Source organism: Oncorhynchus mykiss, chromosome 16 (genome assembly GCF_057628025.1).
Source record: "Oncorhynchus mykiss isolate SJ-2025 chromosome 16, ASM5762802v1, whole genome shotgun sequence".
Taxonomy (NCBI): domain Eukaryota; kingdom Metazoa; phylum Chordata; class Actinopteri; order Salmoniformes; family Salmonidae; genus Oncorhynchus; species Oncorhynchus mykiss.
Window position 1 is genome coordinate 53,188,727 of NC_143037.1, and position 15,794 is coordinate 53,204,520.

At 44.6% G+C, this 15,794-nt stretch overlaps 1 protein-coding gene across 2 annotated transcripts in view; it reads left to right on the top strand.

The window, feature by feature from the left end:
* Window positions 1-1,760: 1,760 nt before the first annotated feature.
* The window catches only part of LOC110492210 (plexin-A1), a 306,350-nt gene continuing 292,316 nt past the window's right edge, over window positions 1,761-15,794 (top strand). For both annotated transcript variants that reach the window (XM_036947176.2, XM_036947177.2), the window contains exon 1: window positions 1,761-2,034. The gene's annotated coding sequence lies outside the window, so the exon portion shown is untranslated. The remainder of the gene's footprint in view (window positions 2,035-15,794) is intronic.

Genomic DNA, 15,794 nt, shown 5'->3' on the forward strand with positions numbered 1-15,794 from the left:
TCAATGAGGGCCCCCTGGGTGGCCCGTCGATATTCGACCTTGATTTCTGCAAATTTACAATGAAAAATATCAACGCAGCATGCAACCATTTCAAAGATTTTACTGAGTTACAGATCATATAAGGAAATCAGTCAACTGAAAGAAATGTGCCTAACCTATGAATTTCACATGACTGGGAATACAGATATCTTTAAAAAAAGTAGGGACGTGGATGACCCCCATTTGCCTCATGCAGCACGACACATTTCCTTCGAATAAAGTTGATCAGGAAGTTGACCGTGGCCTGTGGAATGTTGTCCCACTACTCTTCAATGGCTGTGCGAAGTTTCTGGATATTGTACACGTCGATCCGGAGCATCCCGTAACTTTCTCACTGGGTGACATGTCAGGTGAGTAGGCAGGCCATGGAAGAACTGCGACATTTTCAGCTTCCAGGACTTGTGTACAGATCCTTGCAACATGGGGCCATGGATTATCATGCTGAAACATGAGGTGATGACGGTGGACGAATGGCACGACAATGGGGCTCTAGATCTCGTCATGGTATCTCTGTGCAATCAAATTATTGTCAATAAAATGCAATTGTATTCATTGTCTGTAGCTTATGCCTGCACATACTATAATCCCTGCGCCACCATGGGGCACTTTGTTCACCACGTTGACATTGTCAAATCACTCGCCCACATGACGCCATACGTCTTTCATCTGCCCAGTACAGTTGAAACCAGGATTCATTCGTGAAGAGCACACTTCTCCAGCATGCCAGTGGTCATCAAATGACGCCAAACTGCAGTCAGATCAAGACCCTGGTGAGGGCGAGCACGCAGATGAGCTTCCCTGAGACGGTTTCTGACAGTTTGTGTAGAAATTCTTCAGTTTTGCAAACCGACAATTTCATCAGCTGTCCGGGTGGCTGGTCTCAGACGATCCCGCAGGTGAAGAAGCCTGATGTGGAGGTCCTGGGCTGGCGTGGCTACTGGGCTCTGTGGTTGTGAGGCCGGTTAGATGTACTGCCAAATTCTCTAAAATTACGTTAGAGGCGGCTTATGGTAGAGAACTGAACATTCAATTATCTGGCAACAGCTCTGGTGGACATTCCCGCAGTCAGCATGCAAAATGCACAATCCCTCATAACTTGAGACATCTGTGGCATTGTGTTGTGTGACAAAACTGCACATTTTAGAGTGGTCTTTTTTTGTCCACAGCACAAGGTGCACCTGTGTAATGATCATGCTGTTTAATCAGCTTCTTGACATGCCACACCTGTCAGGTGGATGGATTAGCTTGGCAAAGGAGAACTCCTCAGTAACAGGGATGTGAACTAATTTGTGCACAAAATTAGAGAGAAATATGCTTTTTGTGTGCATGGAACATTTCTGGGCTCTTTTATTTCAGCTCATGATGAACCATGATGGACCAATACTTTACATGTTGTGTTTATATTTTTGTTCAGTGTAGATAACTGGCTAGATAGACTAATTTACCAATTTAAAAATGTTAGCTGACACGGCTAATTGAGGGATGTTCAGTGACTGATAAATCAAGAGAAAAACTGCTGATGCAGAACCAAATGTAGGATCTACACCTCGTATTCTACTATTCTAACTCTCAACGGTAAATTGAGACCCAAGTTTAGTCTGGGCCTATTATGTTGGAATGATTAAACTTCATGAAAAAAAATGACCTTCAATCAATCCGTGTTTGGAAAGAAGTCTGACTGACGACGTTGCTCTTATAACAGAGCTGTCACCAAGTCAAATGCAGAGGCCACTCTCGTGCCCAACGCTGCCACCTACACGCGGTAGGCGGCGACGCGACCAAGCAGACAGCGGCAGCGAGCATTCATACCGCTCAGAACAAGGCTTTTACTTGCTATTGCGAGCTCAGACCGCATACCACTCCATTCATGCTGTGAGAAGCTCAAGACTCGGAACGCGGATCTTTTGGGCGAGAATCGTGACAGTCGTGGAAATGCCTTCAAGTTTAATATTTTAACCATGCTGAAGAAAACAAACCCCAAGATCACAATTATTCGTAAGTAGAGCAAAACTTTTCTGCTGCAACTTCACTTATAACGTGGTTATTACAGTGTCATTTGTAGCTTAGTTTGTGGCTCGATTGAGGGACTGACATTCCTTCTCTCTCCCCGGATGTCTCTTCCCCGGCTGTTTCTATTCCCTGTGTCGTAGTATTAATATAATTCGGATAGGCAACCGAGGACTCAATGAATGCGGTTTGAGGGAATCCTTTAGGTTCAATTAGGCTATCTGCGTTCCCTCAGCCTATTCAGGTTTGGGCAGACCACATTGTTTGGCAAAATAATTGAACGCCCTATTTGATATGATTGGCAAGTTGGTAAAGTAGACCGGTTACGAATGGACATAAGTAGGTGACAAGCAGCCGTGTGAAGGCTACATAGCTGGGGCGTTCTCTTACATGCAGAATGTGTGCAGATCACTGCAGGAGAATAGAAAAGGAGAATATAAAATTCAATTTCATTTTCAACTCCATAACTTGCACACATAGAGCTTACCACTGTGTCATTGCCTGGAGAAAAATAAAGCCGTAAATGGCAATTTATTGAAGTAATTTCAGAAGCTTTGACATGTCTTGACGCAGTTGGATATACCATTATTTTAATGTCGCATCAACATGCACTTTAATGTAATCGTATATATTTGTTTTTACACAGAATGCGTAGGTGACGATTGGTTTGGGGATGACTGTTGGATGCAGCCTATGCATTTCATTTCGATGCCGAGAAAATCGGATAAAAGTGGTATGACTATGCTGGAACGTGTTGGAAGAAGCTCGTATATAACCTCCACTTTAGACTCCGCATTTAGGCGATCGGATTTTTTGCCCACAATGCATATTAATGTTCAGACATCAGCGTGGCTTTCAGATTTCTCTTGGAGTGTGATTCCTTTTATTTCCGAATTTATCTAGGGGATTAACCATTTTGGTGGTGTCCCGCTTTTGTTAGGATTCCCTATTGCAGTGTGTTTAGATGTGTAGCCTACATGCATGCGGTGCTGGCCGTGATGTTATTCACACAACCACAGGGTATGCACCATTGGTAGACATATAAGTACTATATGCAAGTACGTTTTTATTAGGCTTTTCTATCCTACCGATAGGCTATATGATTAAAGGGATGCGAATGTATTTTTATGCGTAACCAAACGGGCACTATTTTTCATTATGGGGGCCCTATTGGAGAATTTGAGGGCCACTTCATGGACTACCATCCAAGTTTTATTTAGTCTACACATTGGTGTGTGGTCTTGCTACTCATAAATAGCATAATGTGGATGACAGGCTAAGAAGCAATCACTAGATGTGCGAACCTTTTAGGCTATTCTTCCACAATTTTCAATAATTACAAATGGGTCCACTTAAATATATTGATTTCATTTTTGCAGACATCTGTTAGCTTTCATCGCGCTCATCTTGCTATTTGATTTGATAGCCTAGCGACGTAATACAACAGGCATGTATCCCTATTGTAACAACAGTGGGGAAATCTGGTTGATTTAGACCCCTACTTGCGTTATGAATCAACTAACGGTGAGTGATATTGTTTTGAGGGGCGCTCACTGGGGGCTTTGTGTCATGGTTCCCGCGCTCATGTTTGGCTGCCCTAAGGCAATCTTTATTTTGTTTCCCTTTGCATCTCCTTTGTGGAGGAAAAATGTCTGGCCATATCAACTGAGACCAAACCGTAATTCATAGGCTACAGTAGCCATAGCCATATATGATAAGACGTTTTACAATCGGGAGTTATTTGAATACCATATGGACGCTGGAGTCATTCCTTAGCTAGAGTAGCTTATACTATAAAGGCTCCATACATTTGTCTTATTTTTGCTTTAAATCTGGACTGCATGTCTGTTAATTTGCTTTTCTCATGCACTCAGTGCAATATGTGCTCAGCATGCATGTCATCTGAAAAGTGTGGGTCACATCAACACATAGTTTATCAGTGGACAGTGGGACAAGCCACACGCAGGCCAAAATAAGACATTTAAATGAGAGAGGCCATGAATACCCTAGCCCAAATGCGGCAGATGGCGATATTGAGTCTTTCCATCTTACCATCCAAACACATTGTATGCAGCCGGCAATAGACTCGTGTCCAATGTTGACCGGTTCATACCTAAAAGATTCTCCATTCAGGCTGCAAAGGCGTCTGTTTTCTCATTAAGTAAATTTAATGTCAAGAAGGCAGACATGGGTAAAATATGCATACTTTGTGAAGCACAATTTCCCACCACCATGCTAAAGTGGCTAATGGCTAGGAATGCTATTCTCCGATGTTGCATATTGTAAAAACATGTATTTTCTTGAAATGTTGAATATTGCATTTGGCCAATCAGGTTGCAGCAGTCTGTTGTTTATGCATTGATCACACTGACAGCAACATTATGCAAAATGAAACGCAGCATCATCTGGATATGTGTGCAACACAAGTTAAACCTTCACCTTCAGCTACCATTTCTGTCAAGCCGACTCATACAATTTGATGCATACATTGGATAAATCCAACATATGCACTACACAGAATGCACTGCAACTGCCTGTGCAACGCAATGCTGCAAGGCAAACGCAGGGTTCCATTAGAAATGAACATACTTTTGGTGTACCATAATGCAATGATGCTGTCGGTGTGATTGACGTGTTACCCCTGGCTGAACACAGGGTGCAACGTCAGGAAGTATCATTAGCCACTAGCATGGTGGTGGAAAATGGTGTTTCATAAAGAAAGTAAGCATATTTTACAAAACTCTTTCCGCCTTCTCACCATTAAATCTAGTTAAGGAGGAAATGGACGCCATTGCAGCCTGAATGGAGAATGTTTTAGGTACGAACCAGTCCATGGAGGATACAAGTGCATTGCGAGGTGCATACAATGCGTTTGGATGGTAAGACGAAACGATCAGTACCAGATCAATATCGCCACCTGCCAGCTTTTGGGCCATGAATACCCCACTTAGTATGGAATGCCAGTCACCGTGCATTTCTGTGTCCTCGAATCGGCGCCTGTAGGCAATTATTTTGTATAAAATACAGTCATAGATGATGTCAAACAGAACAGTATGGTAGAACTAACCATTTGAATCGGACCTTAATGGCCCTTATCTGCTTGAATGACAGGGAGATATGTTATGTGGAATGATTGTCCCTGACAGCTCCCTCCCTAAACAGGCCACTGCCACATCACTCAGTGCATCTATCTGTGTCTCAAAGTTCGAAACTGTTCCAAACGAACAAAATGCTATTTTCCCCAGGTGTGTATGGACAACATCCCAGAGTGATAAACCCTATCACTTCTGTTTCAATTAGTGAATCCATGTAATTGTTGATTCGTTGAAATTCTTATTTTTACCTATTTGAAATGTTTTGTTATTGCAGTAGACTATTCATTTCAGTAATAACAAACTATTCTTCGGTATTTTTGTCCTCTACTTTTTCCTATCCTCTCTTTCAAGGCTCTGGTCTGTCAGGGATAGTGGAGCTTTTATGTCTGAAATGTTTTGAAGCTGGCTCTGCTGGAAAAGGGCACCTAGATCAAAGGGACAGAGATTGAAATAGTTTCTCTTCTACATTTTTTCGGGGGAAAATGACAGGTAAAGAAAATGGAGGAGGCAGACGTATTCGATGTTATCAAAGTCACAGTCCTCTGTGAAGAACATGGGCTCTAACTCAGTGATTAGTATTCCATTTGATTTTTGCCACAGCAAATATGCCGTTTGTTTTCTCAAATTCAATTTGAATATCTATTGGACGGCCTGCACGTTGTTGTCAGGAATAAACACAATTTTATCAGCACTTATTCCTCTAAAGCTCCTATATGTGTAAATACTGTACATGTGTTTTGGTTGTTATCCATACAGTACACCTGACTTGAAGAGGATGGGCCCATTCCACGTTATTGGAATAGTAAACCCCTGGCAGTATTAGTGATGGGGGGGGGAATATAATTTGTAATGATTTTTTAAAATATTTTTTTATCGACAAATGTGACTACATATTTCCCATTTTAGTGTTATGTGCCATTTCCAAGATTGGCTTTTTGTACATTTTATAAAAGTACAGGCTCAAAGCTTCAGAATTGTATATTATACACTGCAGTTTGGGGAAACATGGGAAAGTTATGCTTATTTGAAATTTCGAAAAACATGTTGTTCCACCTTCTAGACAAGTGCCAGAAAATCCCCAACATGCATGAAATTATGCAGTATTAATATGCAGGTAAAGCTAACCAACCAGCTAGCTAACAACTAACAATACAAACAGATTTCTGACTAAATGAGATACAATGTATAATGTTAGCTGGCGTTAGAAACCAAGCAACTTATTGAGGCTGCATGCACTCAACCGACACAGTTACAAATAACAACAACTCCATTCAGAATATGTTGGCTCTTGATCGTTGTAGCCTATCCTTCTCCTTCCATTCCATCATTTTAATTCCACCTTCCATTGATTAGATAATCTCCTAACTTTTGCCTATTTGCCTCTTGATGATTTATGATTGGCCAACAACAACAACAAGCTACACGTGCGACTCTCGTGAAAAGCAAAGAGCAGCAGCATAAATTATAAAATGTATCTTTCTCTCTCTACTGCAGGAGTCACATTATGATCTGTATGGGTCCTTCCGGACAAGTCCGTTGAAATTACACATACCCGAGACCCATGACAATCATTTCCGACCCAGACCTGTGATATCATTTAGAATTCTGGATCGGGTCTCAGGTATTCGGGTACAGGTGGAGCCCATCGTCCTCCAGAATGTAGTCCATCACAACATTCTCCCACTGAGCTTTCTCTATAGCGTTAGTTCAGTTCAGGGGAGCAATGTTGTTGAGAGCTATAGAAACATGTTTGCAGTTGTCCATGGCTATTATCTTTAAAAAATAATCTGCAGTATTCGCTGATCGGAGAAGACCCCATTATGTGGCATGGCAGACAAATCAGGACCTATCTCACGGCATGACCATCCCCTCCATTATCTCAGCCAATCAAGGCTAGCCAGGAAAAATCCTTAGTTCATCTGTGAGAAATGAACTAGGCTCATACTTTAATTTGTATTCATATTTACAGATCACCTACGAGTTTGCTATTAAGACGCATGAAAGTTCACATGTTCAAGAAGGCGTTTCTGCAACAACAACATAATAACATTTTTATGAAAATACTGTCTTACGGCTAGATTAAGAGATTCAGACACATATTGCAATAATATATTATTTGTTGCTCTAGTTGGCTGTACCTGCACCAAAATAGTATTTTTCCTTCATAGCTTGTTCACCATCATCTTTTTAAATAGGGAGCCAATATGTTTTCAGCACTTTTATTTCCATGACTGATCAAAACTCATTTTCTCATGGCTCTCTCCTGTCCCTCTGCAGTAGACAAATGGTGAGCAATATGTTTGAAACAGCGAATCGCAATAAAATCACAGTATCGAATCGCAATACTTACAGAATCGTGAGAATCGCAATACATATCGTATCAGCACCTACAGCAAGGACCGTGATAATATGCACACACCAACACATCACCATCCACACATCATCCTTCACAATTCAAATCCAATTGTATTTGTCACATGCTTCGTAAACAACAGGCGTATACAGACAGTGAAATGCTTACTTACGGGCCAGTCCCAAAAATGCAGAGAGAAAAATGGAGAAATAGTAGAACAAATAGAAAAACAATAACACAAGGAATAATCATGGTGGGTGAGGATTATATTTGTAGCCCTGAGCCATGGCCAAAGTTAGACTGGTGTTTTTTCGTCACATAGATTTGAGACACATCTTCTATTCTGATCCACTGTTTTCGCTGGCTTGCAGCAGAGAGGAGAAGGGAGGAAGGGCTTTCCTGGGACGACGAGTCTGACGGTGACAATGATATTGACAGTCTGGGCAGGAGCCTGGGAACTTCTTAGTCTGCATGCATAGCACTCCTCCTGATCAGGACACTGGCTGGTCCACCTCATTCTGTTGAGTGCTTAGTCAAAGACAAACGTGACAGTGTGTGTTTGTGTGTGTGTCTATGAGCACACGACCCTCTAAGTGTAAGTTATTATTACACTCACCCAATAATTAAAATGACTTTGCAGTGGTTTGGTAACATAGTGCTTGCCTTATCAGGGCTCAGTGTTCTTATCTGGTATAGTATCCTAACTTGCCCTGCTGTTGGCTCTGTATAGCAACACAAAGACTGTTCTGGGTACTGAGGCCTTAAGGCCAGTAGGACACCCTGTTTAGCTCAGGTGCGTCGGACCTGGTGGGAAGGAACTTTGAAAGCTTTGCACCCCCGTACCCCAGGACCCATCTCTATTTCAACATCAGCATATCTCTCAGCCCGTAGGTCCAGGCCATCACACACTCTACCATCTGTTGCCTGCTGTCGCCGTGACCTATCACAGGCTTTTGTTACTTTGATCTACCAGATGTGCTGTTGTAGCATTCTGTGAGAGGAGGCTGTAGAAATGCATGGAGATGAATTCACTCAACACATTTCCCGGCTAATGCTGTTTTTTTCTTCCCCAAATGTGTTTTGAAGAGTGTTTGTTTAGGGATCTCAGCTGAGACTTTGCTCTAGGCAGGTCGGGGTTCCTAATGAGAACACCACCACACTGTGTGTGTGTGTGTGCGTCTACAGTACACTGTGTGTGTGTGTGTGTGTGTGTGTCTACAGTACACTGTGTGTGTGTGCGTATATCTACACTTTGTGTGTCTTTTCCCCCACACAACAGTCTGCTATAAATTCCTCCCCAATGTGAAACTAAAGGAAAGTCAGTAGTTTATTCTTCACAAAATCTCATCATTTTGTCTAATGCTTTGATCGTTTACTACTATTACATATAGATGATTTCTTGTCATTTTCTCTCTCCTGTCCGATATACTGCATTAAGGCTATTACCAAGCTGCTGCTCTGTGTATCGAGGGTTGGTAATAATTCAGCAGGCCAGGGCTGTATGTAAGACTAATAGAGAGGGAATCACAGGAGGAGCCTGGCCCTGGGGACTGGGAAAGCCTGGCCGTACGGACACCACCAGCACAACAAATCAGCTCCCTGTGGGGACAGGACAGGGAGGACAGACCCTGGTTCTAAGGGAGGAGAGGGGAGTGTATAGGGGGGTGTTCGCACAACACTGCCCTTTCTTAGCTGGGTCAAGAGACCCTATTTCACCCCCTGCCGGAGCACCTGTGGCTGAAACGGCCCGTGTTTATTTATTTATCGGCGCAAGGATTCACATGTAGTAGCAACAACACCCTTCCTTCCTTCCTTCCTTCCTTCCTTCCTTCCTTCCTTCCTTCCTTCCTTCCTTCCTTCCTTCCTTCCTTCCTTCCTTCCTTCCTTCCTTCCTTCCTTCCTTCCTTCCTTCCTTCCTTCCTTCATCCCTCCCTCCCTCCCTCCCTCCCTCCCTCCCTCCCTCCGTCCGTCCGTCCGTCTACGGCTATTGTCCCTCCTCCCCTGTGGTGTTTGCCTCAGTGCTGAAGAGACTGACATCTGGTGTCATCAAAACACTGAAAGTGTGGAGGGATGGTGCCTTCAGAAGGGGGTTGGCCCTGGGAAATGGGGTGAGGGGTAGCTTGTTAACCATTCTCACAGCTCTGTGGCCTCTTTGTCAAGGTCTCTATCTGGTAAATCCATTTGAATTCAATCACTTTTTGACAGCACCCCTTTTGAGTTGAACAAAACCTTCCATACATATTTGCCCGTTTGTAGAAGTGCTCAGAAAGTGACTTTTTGGATCCGAATGCCAAAACATTTAGGAGATAGAGGTGCTCAAAGTTGAAATATTTTGCATATCCCACCATACTATGAGTCTTTATCACTGCAAAAGATAAATGGTTGAAATTGATATCAATAATAAGCTTATTAAAAAAAGTATATTTTTTTTCGCTATAAAGGTCAATTAATATTTTTCATATTCGCATACGTTGTAGCTTAGACCCTATTTGATATAATCTGAGGTGTTTGTGTTCAGTTGAGACAAAACATGCTCTTAAAGGGTGTCATGTTTTGGCTGATAAATGTACTAAAATGGGAATACAATTGAAATGTAAACGTTTAAATGGTAACATAATGATGGTTGGACGTCCACACATCAGAGAATGTTGACTTGAATGGAATATCTGTTTTTTGAAATTATACTGTCAATCCTCCATAGGGAACCTATTGAAATCATAGAAATATAGATACTAGAATTGACATGACCATTTAAGTTGACATTTGACGGTGGGTGAACTGGCGGCCATCTTTGTGGCAGTAATTAGAAAATACAATTCAACTTAAATGTATTTTCCAGTGATTAAGAATGGATGTCTCATGGTATGGTATTATCTCCTGAGAGTGGCCACATCCTTCAGATATACCACATATTCTATCCATATACTGTCCGTATTGTCTATACATCCCGGACTCCGACATTGTCCAAATATTTCTATAATTCTTTATTCCGCTACATCCGCAATAACATCTGCTAATTATGTGTGTGCGACCAAGAGCATTTTATTTGAATGTTTTGGCATTCAGGTCCAAATAGTAACTTTCTTACCACTTCTTCCACTGGCAAATATGTATGGAAGGTTTTGTTTAAATCAAAAGAGATGCTGTCAAAAGTGATGACCCTATCTCCTGTCAAAGCCATTATTTAGGCTCAAGTGACATGGGACCAGCTGTGTGTGAGCTGTGGTTGAGTTCTGGTCCAGATGCGGTCATGTCCTCTGTCTGTTCTCCACTGACTTTGGACCAGTGTTGTGTGAGGTGAGCTGTGGTTGAGTTCTGGTCCAGATGCGGTCATGTCCTCTGTCAGTGTTCTCCACTGACTTTGGACCAGTGGTGTGTGAGGTGAGCTGTGGTTGAGTTCTGGTCCAGATGCGGTCATGTCCTCTGTCAGTGTTCTCCACTGACTTTGGACCAGTGTTGTGTGAGGTGAGCTGTGGTTGAGTTCTGGTCCAGATGCGGTCATGTCCTCTGTCAGTGTTCTCCACTGACTTTGGACCAGTGGTGTGTGAGGTGAGCTGTGGTTGAGTTCTGGTCCAGATGCGGTCATGTCCTCTGTCAGTGTTCTCCACTGACTTTGGACCAGTGTTGTGTGAGGTGAGCTGTGGTTGAGTTCTGGTCCAGATGCGGTCATGTCCTCTGTCAGTGTTCTCCACTGACTTTGGACCAGTGTTGTGTGAGGTGAGCTGTGGTTGAGTTCTGGTCCAGATGCGGTCATGTCCTCTGTCAGTGTTCTCCACTGACTTTGGACCAGTGTTGTGTGAGGTGAGCTGTGGTTGAGTTCTGGTCCAGATGCGGTCATGTCCTCTGTCAGTGTTCTCCACTGACTTTGGACCAGTGTTGTGTGAGGTGAGCTGTGGTTGAGTTCTGGTCCAGATGCGGTCATGTCCTCTGTCAGTGTTCTCCACTGACTTTGGACCAGTGTTGTGTGAGGTGAGCTGTGGTTGAGTTCTGGTCCAGATGCGGTCATGTCCTCTGTCAGTGTTCTCCACTGACTTTGGACCAGTGGTGTGTGAGGTGAGCTGTGGTTGAGTTCTGGTCCAGATGCGGTCATGTCCTCTGTCAGTGTTCTCCACTGACTTTGGACCAGTGTTGTGTGAGGTGAGCTGTGGTTGAGTTCTGGTCCAGATGCGGTCATGTCCTCTGTCAGTGTTCTCCACTGACTTTGGACCAGTGTTGTGTGAGGTGAGCTGTGGTTGAGTTCTGGTCCAGATGCGGTCATGTCCTCTGTCAGTGTTCTCCACTGACTTTGGACCAGTGGTGTGTGAGGTGAGCTGTGGTTGAGTTCTGGTCCAGATGCGGTCATGTCCTCTGTCAGTGTTCTCCACTGACTTTGGACCAGTGTTGTGTGAGGTGAGCTGTGGTTGAGTTCTGGTCCAGATGCGGTCATGTCCTCTGTCAGTGTTCTCCACTGACTTTGGACCAGTGTTGTGTGAGGTGAGCTGTGGTTGAGTTCTGGTCCAGATGCGGTCATGTCCTCTGTCAGTGTTCTCCACTGACTTTGGACCAGTGTTGTGTGAGGTGAGCTGTGGTTGAGTTCTGGTCCAGATGCGGTCATGTCCTCTGTCAGTGTTCTCCACTGACTTTGGACCAGTGTTGTGTGAGGTGAGCTGTGGTTGAGTTCTGGTCCAGATGCGGTCATGTCCTCTGTCAGTGTTCTCCACTGACTTTGGACCAGTGTTGTGTGAGGTGAGCTGTGGTTGAGTTCTGGTCCAGATGCGGTCATGTCCTCTGTCAGTGTTCTCCACTGACTTTGGACCAGTGTTGTGTGAGGTGAGCTGTGGTTGAGTTCTGGTCCAGATGCGGTCATGTCCTCTGTCAGTGTTCTCCACTGACTTTGGACCAGTGTTGTGTGAGGTGAGCTGTGGTTGAGTTCTGGTCCAGCTGTCATGTCATGTCTTCTGACCGAGGTCTATACTGACATAGCACCATCAGTTTGGGAGCTGGGGTTGAGTTCGGGGCCTGATGCAGTCCTGTCCTGAGACAGTGGTCTCCACTGAGTGCCTCAGTGCAGACAGAGGAGGGGTGAAGTGCAGGCTGGTGTTCAGTAATCTCCTAATTAATACCCCATTAAAGGATTTGAATGAGCTTATTGATCTCTCTGGGAGGGGAGGGTTATACTACAGACCACTACATGCCAGGGAAAGGATATTTCCCTTCTCCCTTTGTTTAACTCATTATTCATGTCCTTGTCCTGCTCCTCCTGATGTATCACGGTGATCACTGCTCCCTAACGTCACAAGGCCTGAGGCAGTCATAGGGTTTGTAATCCTTGCCTCTCCATGTCAGAGCAGAAGACCTCCTAGTGCCATGCATCTGATGGACACCACACATCGCCAGAAGAATGTGTGGAAAAGTGCACCCCCCCCCCCCCCCCCTGTGGGGATTTGAAAGGGTTAAATGAAAGGCCAGGATGAAGAGTGGCATTTCTCAGTGTTACCATGCTGGGTGACCTGTAACTTACCAGGCCTTCACGGATGAATAGCGCTTCTTCAATACCACTGTGTTGCTGAGCGGTGCAGTGCTCTAGTCTAGTAGCTAGCTGGTGTTGCTATGACGTACAGGGATGCAGTGCTCTAGTCTAGTAGCTAGCTGGTTTTGCTATGACATACAGGGATGCAGTGCTCTAGTCTAGTAGCTAGCTGGTGTTGCTATGACATACAGGGATGCAGTGCTGTAGTCTAGTAGCTAGCTGGTGTTGCTATGACTTACAGGGATGCAGTGCTCTAGTCTAGTAGCTAGCTGGTGTTGCTATGACTTACAGGGATGCAGTGCTCTAGTCTAGTAGCTAGCTGGTGTTGCTATGACGTACAGGGATGCAGTGCTCTAGTCTAGTAGCTAGTTGGTGTTGCTATGACGTACAGGGATGCAGTGCTCTAGTCTAGTAGCTCGCTGGTGTTGCTATGACATACAGGGATGCAGTGCTCTAGTCTAGTAGCTAGCTGGTGTTGCTATGACGTACAGGGATGCAGTGCTCTAGTCTAGTAGCTAGCTGGTGTTGCTATGACGTACAGGGATGCAGTGCTCTAGTCTAGTAGCTAGCTGGTGTTGCTATGACGTACAGGAATGCAGTGCTCTAGTCTAGTAGCTAGCTGGTGTTGCTATGACATACAGGGATGCAGTGCTCTAGTCTAGTAGCTAGCTGGTGTTGCTATGACGTACAGGAATGCAGTGCTCTAGTCTAGTAGCTAGCTGGTGTTGCTATGACGTACAGGGATGCAAATGCTCTAGTCTAGTAGCTAGCTGGTGTTGCTATGACATACAGGGATGCAGTGCTCTAGTCTAGTAGCTAGCTGGTGTTGCTATGACGTACAGGGATGCAGTGCTCTAGCCAGGCAGTGTTCTATGTTCCTGTAACATGTGCTGCTTGGTCATGATTTGGAGAGAAGCTAGCCAGCGGCGGTGTGGAGGTGGAGGGGGAGGAGGAGAAGGAGGGAGACATGGGCTGAGAAACATGGCCTGTTCTGTGGAACATCGGCAGCGTGATTCCTTTATGATTCCTTTAACAGACCTGGCGTGTGCAATCGTTACCCAGACGGCTTTGAAGCCCTCTTCTCCCCTCGCCCTCTCTCTGGTGGTCCGAATGGCCTGCTATGGAAATGATTATAATGGCAGCGCATGGAGGAACCTGGCCTGCTGTGGGTCGTGGGCAGGGGTCAGGGTTCACATACCTTCCCCCTGATGAGATTCTATTCACATGTTTCCCTGCTAACTATCACAGTTGGGATGGGAGTCGGGATGGGAGTCGGGATGGGAGTCGGTTTCCGAATGTGTTTGCTCTTGTGTGTTTATTTACACATGCATTTCAGTTGATCACCTACTGCCACATTAGACCTCAATCACATTACAGTGGAACTGGGCTGATAATTGTCAGATGTTTTCCCCCTGGTTACATTTGAAAAAATCACAAATGGTTTATTTGTGAAGGAACTAACTGCAGTGTTTCTCTAGTATAGCATAGCAGGATGACGATGATGAGGGGAGGACTGTTAGTCATGACAACCCCCCAGCCACAGCCCAAACAGCTGTTAGCCTTACAAATCCCTCCAGTGGTTCTGGGCTCAATGACCAGTGGAGCAGAAGCTTTAGCTTTAAGTTTAGCAGGGGGCTTAGCACATCACTCACTCCAGGGGATTTTTAGGAAAATGAATTGGTTGATACTCAGAAGGCCACAAAGTGAAATTAAGAGACTTCTGTCAATAAATGTAATCTTCTCTCTTTGCAACCTTTTGAGCTCTTTTTAGGTGTATATTTGTGTTTGTGTGTGTTTCTATGTGTATCTCTGTGCGTTTGTTAATGACTCTCTGTCTGAGAAACACAGCTTTACACCCGGGACAGATGTAGTGTGTGTGTGTAACTGTGTGTAACTGAGGCACAGTTGATGTCTTTGTCCCACTCACCTTGGTCCCAGAGTAATTTGACAGTGTGATCCCATCTCAAGTTGGGGATGAAGTAGTGTTGGTTGTTACATATACAGCTCTGTATCAGCCTGCTAACCCCAGGCCTGATAAGAGAAGGTCTTTGGAGACACAGCTATGCAGAGTAATGCAGGGTGTGATCCACAGCAGGGCAGGCCAAGTCCTCTCACACGACCCTGCTCTCACGCCCCAATGACCCCCTTTGTATAGTGGTCTTTAGGAAGACTGACTGAATGTCCCCCAGTCCCAGTCATGGGTCGATCGATATGTTTTACTGTGGGATGGTAGCTAGTACGACGGATGTTTGGTGTGTGTTTGTGTGCACATATTAGTGGGACTGTTTGCACACAACTCCTGTATAGTCCATATCATTTACATGACTGTGTCTGTGTGTGTGCATGTGTGTTTGGCTTGGAGTGTTTACCTAGGGTCAATCCTCTCCCAATCGTAGCCAGTTTTGCCGACTCCCCAGCCATTCTTCCCAATTTCCTGTTGAGTCGTCCGTGGCTGAGAGACTCCAGTGATGAGTCGAGATCCTCTGGGCCATGAGGAAGAGAGAGCAGGCCAGGAGGAATAGCTCTGGCTCTCTGTTTGAGTCAGGGCCTCCAATACATCCCTATATCATGTCCCCTACTAAGTAACAGGACGGCGTTCTCATAAACTGTTACAACCAAACGAATGCTGTTGTGTATTTGTGTACAACTAACACGGCAGTATAGAGACTTAGGGAATGCTATGTTGGTTTACGTAAAAAACTGTTTTTGTTGCCAGTTTCCTGAGTGTTTGCTGATTAGTGGGGGTGTGTATGTACTACTCCAACTCACAAACAGAGTGCTGTGGAGAGTC